Source organism: Macrosteles quadrilineatus, unplaced genomic scaffold, assembly GCF_028750875.1.
Source record: "Macrosteles quadrilineatus isolate MER2022 unplaced genomic scaffold, UCM_ALF_1.0 Scaffold_8__2_contigs__length_117827958, whole genome shotgun sequence".
NCBI lineage: Eukaryota > Metazoa > Arthropoda > Insecta > Hemiptera > Cicadellidae > Macrosteles > Macrosteles quadrilineatus.
In genome coordinates, this window is record NW_026542601.1 from 12,205,120 (window position 1) to 12,217,191 (window position 12,072).

Sequence of the window (12,072 nt, forward strand, 5' to 3'; positions counted from 1 at the left end):
ATTAATCAAATGGGAACAGGAATTGTTAAGAATCTTAATATTTGAAAACTGAATTTCAAAAACTCCTTGTAGCAGCATTAACAATAGCTTAGCCCTTGGATGAATTCTCCCAAATACATTTAGATTAAAAATTTAAATTATATCGCATATTTCTGACACACACAGTTAAAAAATAAAAATATGTCTACCTATAATTTTACAGAGTTACCTTGTATATCAAACCCAAGATAAAACATCAACCGTAGAAGGGAATCATACTAATATTATTTTCCACAATTACAACATCTTGTTTTACATCATTTATGAATGATTTAATGAAAACATGAAACTGTTTCAGGCGATAATAAATATTTAGATTTCATTATATGAACTATTTCTAATTAACTCTGTAGTGAATTATAAATATTGAATTTAATTTAATAACCGAGACTGGTGAGGTTGGATCAATACTAGCTCCACACTGTGTCCAAGTCTCTAAGCAGTTGGCTTGTAGCTTATCCAGCATTGTGATACTTTAATACTAAAACTAATAAACTATTTATCTTTTTTAGACTATCATAAATTACCATAATCTTAACTAATTCTTTATTAGATATTACTAGGTACTTGTTGCTCAAAATCGAGCAATATTGTGTAGGCACTAAAAATATAAGATCTAGTTAAATGATAATTTTTTTTGCAACTATGTTTGTGCTTCATTTTACCACATCGGCTACGCAAAAAATCAGTTGTGTTGATAAGTTAGTGTTAGTGTTGATAAGAAATTTAAATATATCAAATTGATAGATTAATGGATTGTGATTAAATGTGAAATGTTTGCGGAACAGCATTAAAGTTTGTGAGGTTTGGACTGGTTCCTCAATGTAGGGCTTAAAACAACGAACTCTGATAATCAAAATAAATTGTTGAATCCATTAAGTTTCTTTTACCCACTACACCAGAAAAATTTACAAATCACTCATCTTTCAGTAGTTTTTCGTAAACATATAATTCTGAAAGTCATTTAGACTTAAAATGTTGTTTTATGTTATTTGATCAGCTGAAAATGTGAATTACATTAATCAAAACAAACGAATATTTACTTCTCAAATCCGAGTGATTTGTTTTTACTTCATCCATGACGACCAAAATACTGTAAAACATAACTTAGTCTGTTTTTTCTACGATAAAAATTTAGTTTGGCTACCACATTTGAACTGTTGACGCAAAGGTATACCTTATATTTTTCTAAGTAAACATTTCAGGGGCTACATTATGAATTCTAATCCTTATCATGATGATCCTTACCATGATATTTAATGGGGGAAACACAAAAGTTGTAATAACTAAAAACAAAAACACATTTTCAAAGAGTTGTTAGCCTCCGGATTACCGTATTATAATTTAAATGGTTTATAATACCTGCATATAGTACAGGAAACGGTTATAGTAGTATGTTTTCTGTGATATAGTAATCCTTTGTTGCTTTCTGGCACCGTGAACCATCTTCAGGCCTCAAGGTAATAATAATAATGTTCCTTGGAAGGTCGTCAACAGAGTTCAATAAATAAAACATATACCCGAGACACGAAAACACGAAACATAAGAAGGTGTCTCTTTATTATAATCGATCAGCTGATTTTCCCTCGCTCTCGATTAGTTCTCCATTTACTCACTAAGCATGCTAGTTTTTTACGGTTTAATTTAATAATTTGAATCAGCTGTATGTTAAAAGTTGTTTAATTCTTTTATTTTGATGTAAAAAAATATATTGAGAAATATTCGTAGGTTTCCTAATAGAATATTTTATTTTATTTTTATGTTTTAAAAAAATTAATTGATAATATACATGGGTTTCCTTTTAGAAGATTTTATTTGATTTTTGATTATCAAAAAAATTTATTGAGAAATAAAATAGTTGTAATAGGCTATTACTAACGTCTGTTATTCTGTGTTGTATATTTTTGCGTCGTGATAAAAGGTATTGTTCATAACTCGTACCGAAAGTTATTTTCCGGCACTTTATCCATTATTCCCATACTCGTCTTCACCTCACAAGTGAAATTGGGGATTCCTGTGTTCGGCTTCACCTCACACAAAAACTTGAGCACGCGCTGGAAAATTCCACTTTTGTGTATTTTTGCGCCGTGATGAAAAGTATTGTTCATAACTCGTACTGAAAGTTATTTTCCGGCACTTTATCCATTATTCCCCTACTCGTCTTCGCCTCGCAAGTGAAATTGGGGATTCCTGTGTGAGTGACTTGAGCACCTGCCGGAAAATTCCACTTTCGGTCCTAGTAATGAAATATACTATTTCCGCTGTGGAATAACGTCTGGATCACTATGAGTATTACAAAGCAATGTTATTGAAAGCAACCCTAGTTACATACATTGGTAATGGTAATATACTGTACTTACTTATTAGAAGAAGAAGAAGAGCCAATTCGGTGGAGGACATGATATGCTTTAAGTATGTAAAAGTACCGTAGTAGTGACATTTAACACGTCAATCATGATTATTTATGTTTGCACTGGGATTCATTTGTCAGATGTCATGTCATATATGTCATACATCAGATACGTCATAAATCGATATACTCACATTAGAGTCTTTAATTGTAAATATGAAAACTGAAATACATTTTTAAAGTGATATGGATAATTATCCTTCAATAATGTCATTCAAAGTATTAGAGTAACATTATTTGACTTAATATTTTAAATACTTATACGCTGGATCTAGAAGCAGGCATATAATCGTCCAGAAACTATTAATTACATAGGTTTGAAGATATATTAAACATTTAACTAGTGGGAGCCACAAAAAAAAATTAAACACTATGTTTAATCAAACAAACGGTATCAGCAATCTGACATATATTTTCTCTCATTCATTTTATTACAGTCAATGTTTCCACCACGTTTCTCTTAAATCTTACAGAGGGCGTTGTGTCTCAGAACCTGAACAATGCTGATGGGACACCAGTGATGTCAGTTGTGAATATGTCAATATGTCAATACATTGTGCAAAGGGTCATCTCAAGAGATGGCATTAGCTTCAGGACAAGAGAGAACTAAAACTAGACAGCTGTCTTACAGGGTTTGGTGAGTAAGCTTTTTACTACCGATTCTACAACATGCGTTTATTATCAGCTGATGATAACAAATTTGTGTCTAAGGACAGCACCAGATTGTTGCAGCCCTTGGTCCTTGGCTAATCCCAGTCTGAATTTACTAAATATTTTTTAGTACAGTAAATATATTTAAGTAAAGAACCTGTGATTAAAATCCCATGACAACCGTTTCAAATTGATTACTTTTATAGAGGTAACAGTTTTGGTTGATTATAGGCACTGTGACAGCATCTATGGGTACCATAGTTGTCCTTGACCTTGGGCTGCACCAAAGGAAGGTGTCATTTGTTGTTGAGAGTGTTGAAAATAGTATTTTCACTACATACTGTGAAATTACCTGTTTTCGTTAACAGGTACATGTTTATCACCTGTGCAAATTCATCATTACATTGTTTACTACGGAAAAAGAATGTTTACTATGCAAAATTGATGTTTATAATTTTTTTGGCCGGCTTAAACAAAGATTTGTTATTATTTTGTCAACCGTTTCAATTTTCAACAACCAAAGTAAATATTAAATTTAAATTGAATGCATAACCTAAAAAATGCTATGAGTTGTGTGATGTCTCTAACTGTAATAAAGAAATATTAAACGTATGTTTTATCAAGAAAATTTTTTGTCTTTGTAGTGCAGCAAAAAGTAACATTCAAAACACAAGTGAAAGTGGGCCTATACATATTCTCGACCATTTAAAATGCTTGATAAATATCGCACTTCAAACATGGTCTCAAATATAATGACTTACTTTCTTCTCTTGTTATGAAATATATACTACTAGTAGAACCCCGTCGAAATCGACGGTTAATCTTGAGGTTTTATGTAAATTCAGCTAACTGCGATAGATAGAGTGAAGTCATTAAAATCTTAGTTAAATGAAGGGAGGATAAACATATAATAAGTATGACGATTGTGTTCCCTAAAAAACGTGATTGATGAATTCGTTTAACACAATATTTCCTACCTTTTTATCGGCTTTAGGTTGCCCAAAAGGTTTTTTAGGAGTCTTATAATTGTTTGTTCATGAGTTCGTTTCATGTCAAAGCCACTTTCACTATATGGGAGAATGGGTTCATATAATTAGTCTATCATGTTACGGAAATAGTCAATATTTATTACTAACAACTAATTCAATCTGCTTTAGGAAAATCATTCAGATTGTATCCGGGTTTATAAGTAAATCTTCATCTTTGGTCATAAAAAATACAGAATTTTATCAGCATATTAAATCAGTTTTTTTTTTGTATTTGATAAAAATATCGGATTCTCTAGAAAGCAGTAAGATTCTTACTTCGATCTAAGCAATTTTAATTCCTTCTCTTGCCACATCGACCCATGTATTTAATCATCCTGTTCTTACTTGATAATTCATTAACTTATGGGATAGTTTTGCCTTGGCCAGATCGATAACATAAAGCTGTGCACGTATTTCGTGGATGGAATGAACCACAATTGTAGGAAATTTTATCACAAATCTTGAACATTTGCGGAACCAAATCCATAACCTAGTCCAGCCTTGGTAACAAATTATGCAAATGCGATTAGATGTGATGACACTGTTGTGTTTCCGAATGCTTTGTATGTAGTGAGGTTTAAATGTGTTGTTACATGTGTACAGCAAAGTAAAAACCCTGTACACATTCTTTTAAATACCTGAATTGACATTAGTTCACCTACTTCACAAAAACCATAGATGAAACATACTCCGTAGTTAGTCTATTCCAAAACATGAACACAGCTCTCATCCTCAACGTACTCATCTATGACACAATTTTTTACTCGATTGTCGAAAACTTTTATACCAATAAATGAATTTCTGGTGTTCTTTCTTGAATTCAAAAATAAATGGTAATTGAAAGTAGGCAAAAAAAAGGCAAGTGCCAACCTTACAATATATATAGGCTAAGCTAACCCGATAAGGAATAATTATGTTCCTTTAAAATTGATAAGTCACACTTATTTCATAATTTAAAATTTTCTAAGAGCAATAAAGCATATCTTTGATCACAACATTTAAAACGTATCATAAAGTCATCATTTTGTTGAAACTATAAAAAACTTGCCATGCAGTGGAGAATCAATTTAAAATCATAAATATTAATGTAAACATTTAATTTGGACAGTTTCAGTAGACTTTTGAATACAATTTATTATTAACAGCTGGTTCATTAAAAGTAGTGTAAAATTATCCATATGGTCGTAATGTAAACAAAATTGCTGAGTGAACTTTAAAGGCCTCTGGGGCAGAGTCCCAAGGAAATTTACCTCGTTTCTCTTTTGAGGGCTCACCTACAGACCAATACCTTTCTTTAGCCACCCCTACCAAGTTTCTACACCCAGCCGTTCTCTCAAATTAGCTGTGACAAAAACCCCGTTTTCCTCCATAAGAATAACATGGGATGGAACTTTAAAGGCCACTGGGGCAGAGCCCCTAGGGAATTTACCACGTTTCTCTTTTGATGGCTCATCTACAGACCAAGACCTTTCTTTAGACACCCCTACCGAGTTTCTACGCCCAGCCGTTCTCTCAAAATAGCTATGACAAAGAACAACAGTTTCAAATTAATATATAGATTCCACTGTTAGCAGAACAATAATAATCCAACTGAAGTGCAAATAAACCCCTGAACGCCTTCCAAGAGTGCACTCAATATGCAAGTTATGGTGATTGTCATATAATATCCTATACTCTAATACGAGCAATGTTTGCTTGTATGTATGTATGTATGTATGTATGCTTGCTTGCACAAAGATCTCGAAAACGGTTCCGACGATTTTCTTCAAATGTTGTAAATAGTTTAATTCTGGCCTAAAAACGAGTTTACTGCAGTTAGAACTGCCAACAAAAATCTAATTACGTAGAAAAATGAAACTGAAAATCACATTTTTTTAACATTAGTCTTATGGGTTGCTAGGTAACCTTGTTGGCTGAATTAAATAACAAGGAAAAAGTAAACAAAAGACTTGAAGTGTAGCATGTGTTCATAATAAGCCAACTACCCACAGTATACTAGCAAATTACAAATACAGTACAAAAGGAAAAACATCATTTAGCAAAGATTATACTGAAGATTACTCGATACATTGTAGTCAAGGGTAGCAGTGAGAAGTCTGGGATCTGTTTATGACGATTAGATAAGGGTATGGGCAATCCTAAAATGCTATGGAAAGGGAGGGAATCAGGTCCGTGACGTAGGAAGTGGTGAAGGAAGTAGTCAAGGCGATTAGTCCGGAGCGTGGGAACTGTTCATGACGATTAGATAAGGGTATGGGCAATCCTAAAATGCTATGGGAAGGGAGGGAAACAGGTCCGTGACGAAGGAAGGTGTTAAGGAAGTAGTCAAGGCGAGCAGTCCGGAGTGTGGGGACTGTTTATTACGATAAGATCAGGGTACAGACCGTTTCACCGTGCTTGGCGCTTGGCGTGTAGGGGAGGCAGTGCGAGAGAGACAGAAAAATACAAAAACGTAAACATAAAGCAAACTAATTTGACAGCTGATGCTAGTTAGTTCACAACCTCAGTATTTGAACGTGACTGTACCGTACGTTGAGGCGTAGTGGGGAAAGCTCTCAGTGTGCATGCTCCAGCGAGGCGCCACGCACCGTGACACTATCTGTATCTGCAATCCTAAAATGCTATGGGAAGGGAGGGAAACAGGTCCGCGACGTAGGAAGTGGTGAAGGAAGTAGTCAAGGCGAGTAGTCCGGAGTGTGGGAACTGTTTATGACGATTAGATTAAGGTATCTGCAATCCTAAAATGCTATGGGAAGGAAGGAAAACAGGTCCACGACGTAGGAAGGTGTTAAGGAAGTAGTCAAGGCGAGCTGTCCAGAGTGTGGGAACTGTTTATGACGATTAGATAAAGGTATGGGCAATCCTAAAATGCTATGGGAAGGGAGGGAAACAGGTCCGTGACGAAGGAAGGTGTTAAGGAAGTAGTCAAGGCGAGCTGTCCGGAGTGTGGGAACTGTTTATGACGATTAGATTAAGGTTTCTACAATCCTAAAATGCTATGGGAAGGGAGGAAAACAGGTCCGCGACGTAGGAAGTGGTGAAGGAAGTAGTCAAGGCGAGTAGTCCGGAGCGTGGGAACTGTTTATGACGATTAGATAAGGGTATGGGCAATCCTAAAATGCTATGGGAAGGGAGGGAAACAGGTCCGTGACGAAGGAAGTGGTGAAGGAAGTAGTCAAGGTGAGCTGTCTGGAGCGTGGGAACTGTTTATGATGATTGGATTAAGGTATTTGCAATCCAAAAATGCTATGGAAAGGGAGGAAAACAGGTCCGCGACGTAGGAAGTGGTGAAGGAAGTAGTCAAGGCGAGTAGCCGGAGTTTTGGAACTGTTTATGATGATTAGATTAAAGTATTTGCAATCCAAAAATGCTATGGAAAGGGAGGAAAACAGGTCCGCGACGTAGGAAGTGGTGAAGGAAGTAGTCAAGGCGATTAGTCCGGAGCGTGGGAACTGTTCATGACGATTAGATAAGGGTATGGGCAATCCTAAAATGCTATGGGAAGGGAGGGAAACAGGTCCGTGACGAAGGAAGGTGTTAAGGAAGTAGTCAAGGCGAGCAGTCCGGAGTGTGGGGACTGTTTATTACGATAAGATCAGGGTATCTGCAATCCTAAAATGCTATGGGAAGGGAGGGAAACAGGTCCGCGACGTAGGAAGTGGTGAAGGAAGTAGTCAAGGCGAGCTGTCCGGAGTGTGGGAACTGTTTATGACGATTAGATTAAGGTATCTGCAATCCTAAAATGCTATGGGAAGGAAGGAAAACAGGTCCACGACGTAGGATGGTGTTAAGGAAGTAGTCAAGGCGAGCTTTCCAGAGTGTGGGAACTGTTTATGACGATTAGATAAAGGTATGGGCAATCCTAAAATGCTATGGGAAGGGAGGGAAACAGGTCCGTGACGTAGGAAGTGGTGAAGGAAGTAGTCAAGGCGAGCTGTCCGGAGTGTGGGAACTGTTTATGACGATTAGATTAAGGTTTATACAATCCTAAAATGCTATGGGAAGGGAGGAAAACAGGTCCGCGACGTAGGAAGTGGTGAAGGAAGTAGTCAAGGCGAGTAGTCCGGAGCGTGGGAACTGTTTATGACGATTAGATAAGGGTATGGGCAATCCTAAAATGCTATGGGAAGGGAGGGAAACAGGTCCGTGACGAAGGAAGTGGTGAAGGAAGTAGTCAAGGTGAGCTGTCTGGAGCGTGGGAACTGTTTATGATGATTGGATTAAGGTATTTGCAATCCAAAAATGCTATGGAAAGGGAGGAAAACAGGTCCGCGACGTAGGAAGTGGTGAAGGAAGTAGTCAAGGCGAGTAGCCGGAGTTTTGGAACTGTTTATGATGATTAGATTAAAGTATTTGCAATCCAAAAATGCTATGGAAAGGGAGGAAAACAGGTCCGCGACGTAGGAAGTGGTGAAGGAAGTAGTCAAGGCGAGTAGTCCGGAGTGTGGGAACTGTTTATGACGATTAGATTAAGGTTTCTACAATCCTAAAATGCTATGGGAAGGGAAGAAAACTGGTCCGCGACGTAGGAAGTGGTGAAGGATGTAGTCAAAGGCGAGCTGTCCGGAGTGTGGGAACTGTTTATGACGATTAGATTAAGGTATCTATAATCCTAAAATGCTATGGGAAGGGAGGAAAACAGGTCCGCGACGTAGGAAGTGGCGAAGGAAGTAGTCAAGGCGAGCTGTCCGTATTGTGGGAACTGTTTATGACTATTAGATTAAGGTATCTGCAATTCTGAAATGCTATGGGAAGGGAGGGAAACAGGTCAATGACGTAGGAAATGGTGTAGGACGTAGTAAAGACGAGCTGTCCGGAGTGTGGGAACTGTTAATAACGATTAGATTAAGGTATCTACAATCCTAAAGTGCTATGGAAATGGAGGGAAACAGGTCCATGACGTAGGAAATGGTGTATGACGTAGTAAAGGCGAGCCGTGTGGAGTTTGGGAATGGATCTATGTGTCTCCAATACAGTACTAAGACTGCTTTCAGAGTGGACTAATGATTTTCCCCGAGCAAAGCTCGGTCCCCAGGTACTCCTATACTCTAATACGAGCAATGTTTGCTTGTATGTATGTAGTATGTATGCTTGCTTGCACAAAGATCTCGAAAACGGTTCCGACGATTTTCTTCAAATGTTGTAAATAGTTTAATGCTGGCCTAAAAACGAGTTTACTGCAGTTAGAACTGCCAACAAAAATCTAATTACGTAGAAAAATGAAACTGAAAATCACATTTTTTTAACATTAGTCTTATGGGTTGCTAGGTAACCTTGTTGGCTGAATTAAATAACAAGGAAAAAGTAAACAAAAGACTTGAAGTTGTAGCATGTGTTCATAATAAGCCAACTACCCACAGTATACTAGCAAACTACAAATACAGTACAAAAGGAAAAACATCATTTAGCAAAGATTATACTGAAGATTACTCGATACATTGTAGTCAAGGGTAGCGGTGAGAAGTCTGGGATCTGTTTATGACGATTAGATAAGGGTATGGGCAATCCTAAATAGCTATGGGAAGGGAGGGAAACCGGTCCGTGACGAAGGAAGGTGTTAAGGAAGTAGTCAAGGCGAGCTGTCCGGAGTGTGGGAACTGTTTATGATGATTGGATAAGGGTATGGGCAATCCTAAAATGCTATGGGAAGGGAGGGAAACAGGTCCGTGATGTAGGAAGTGATGAAGGAAGTAGTAAAGGCGAGCAGTCCGGAGTGTGGGGACTGTTTATCACAATAAGATCAGGTTATCTGCAATCCTAAAATGCTATGGGAAGGGAGGGAAACAGGTCCGTGACGAAGGAAGTGGTGAAGGAAGTAGTCAAGGTGAGCTGTCTGAAGCGTGGGAACTGTTTATGATGATTGGATTAAGGTATTTGCAATCCAAAAATGCTATGGAAAGGGAGGAAAACAGGTCCGCGACGTAGGAAGTGGTGAAGGAAGTAGTCAAGGCGAGTAGCCGGAGTGTTTGAACTGTTTATGATGATTAGATTAAAGTATTTGCAATCCAAAAATGCTATGGAAAGGGAGGGAAACAGGTCCGTGACGTAGGAAGTGGTGAAGGAAGTAGTCAAGGCGAGCTGTCCGGAGTGTGGGAACTGTTTATGACGATTAGATTAAGGTTTCTACAATCCTAAAATGCTATGGGAAGGGAGGAAAATAGGTCCGCGACGTAGGAAGTGGTGAAGGAAGTAGTCAAGGCGAGTAGTCCGGAGCGTGGGAACTGTTTATGACGATTAGATTAAGGTTTCTACAATCCTAAAATGCTATGGGAAGGGAGGAAAATAGGTCCGCGACGTAGGAAGTGGTGAAGGAAGTAGTCAAGGCGAGTAGTCCGGAGCGTGGGAACTGTTTATGACGATTAGATTAAGGTTTCTACAATCCTAAAATGCTATGGGAAGGGAGGAAAATAGGTCCGCGACGTAGGAAGTGGTGAAGGAAGTAGTCAAGGCGAGTAGTCCGGAGCGTGGGAACTGTTTATGACGATTAGATAAGGGTATGGGCAATCCTAAAATGCTATGGGAAGGGAGGGAAACAGGTCCGTGACGAAGGAAGTGGTGAAGGAAGTAGTCAAGGTGAGCTGTCTGAAGCGTGGGAACTGTTTATGATGATTGGATTAAGGTATTTGCAATCCAAAAATGCTATGGAAAGGGAGGAAAACAGGTCCGCGACGTAGGAAGTCAAGGCGAGTATCCGGAGTGTTTGAACTGTTTATAATGATTAGATTAAAGTATTTGCAATCCAAAAATGCTATGGAAAGGGAGGAAAACAGGTCCGCGATGTAGGGAGTGGTGAAGGAAGTAGTCAAGGCGAGTAGTCCGGAGTGTGGGAACTGTTTATGACGATTAGATTAAGGTTTCTACAATCCTAAAATGCTATGGGAAGGGAGGAAAACAGATCTGCGACGTAGGAAGTGGTGAAGGGTGTAGTCAAAGGCGAGCTGTCCGGAGTGTGGGAACTGTTTATGACGATTAGATTAAGGTATCTATAATCCTAAAATGCTATGGGAAGGGAGGAAAACAGGTCCGCGACGTAGGAAGTGGTGAAGGAAGTAGTCAAGGCGAGCTGTCCGGGTATGGGAACGGTTTATGACGATTAGATTAAGGTATCTGCAATTCTGAAATGCTATGGGAAGGGAGGGAAACAGGTCAATGACGTAGGAAATGGTGTAGGACGTAGTAAAGACGAGCTGTCCGGAGTGTGGGAACTGTTAATAACGATTAGATTAAGGTATCTACAATCCTAAAGTGCTATGGAAATGGAGGGAAACAGGTCCATGACGTAGGAAATGGTGTAGGACGTAGTAAAGGCGAGCCGTGTGGAGTTTGGGAATGGATATATGTGTCTCCAATACAGTACTAAGACTGCTTTCAGAGTAGACTAATGATTTTCCCCGAGCAAAGCTCGGTCCCCAGGTACTCTTCCTAAACGTTAATAAATCAAATCGGTTTCTTTACTATACAGTATTATATAACCATAAAACTATAATAACCGTAAACATGATTTTTTGTTTTTTGAATAAAAAACCATCCATTCTATGCCACGATAATATAAATCATAATGTCAAAATCTTATAATTGAAATTTGTAAATGCTACCTTTTGCAGTGACATTTCCAAGTATATTATAGTAGTGGGCTTCGACAGTCGACACTGGTCACTTGATCACAACGGCCGCGCCGGCGACTTTAGTCGATGTCGCCGCCAAACGGTGACGTAATGCCCGCAGTATGTGGTGCTGGAAGGCGTTCAATGCATTTCCATCTCCACTCTTGTAAAATTACGCCAACTGTAGAGCCTGGCAATTATAACATGGTTGATCGTGTTGTTGTGATTCTTAAATTAAATATTAAGTCGATATGACATTTTATTAATTGATCGAATACTGTTTAACATCTTGTTTAGAAAAGAAGCATTTTTTTCCTGTTTAGGTCTGTGGAATTAAGTT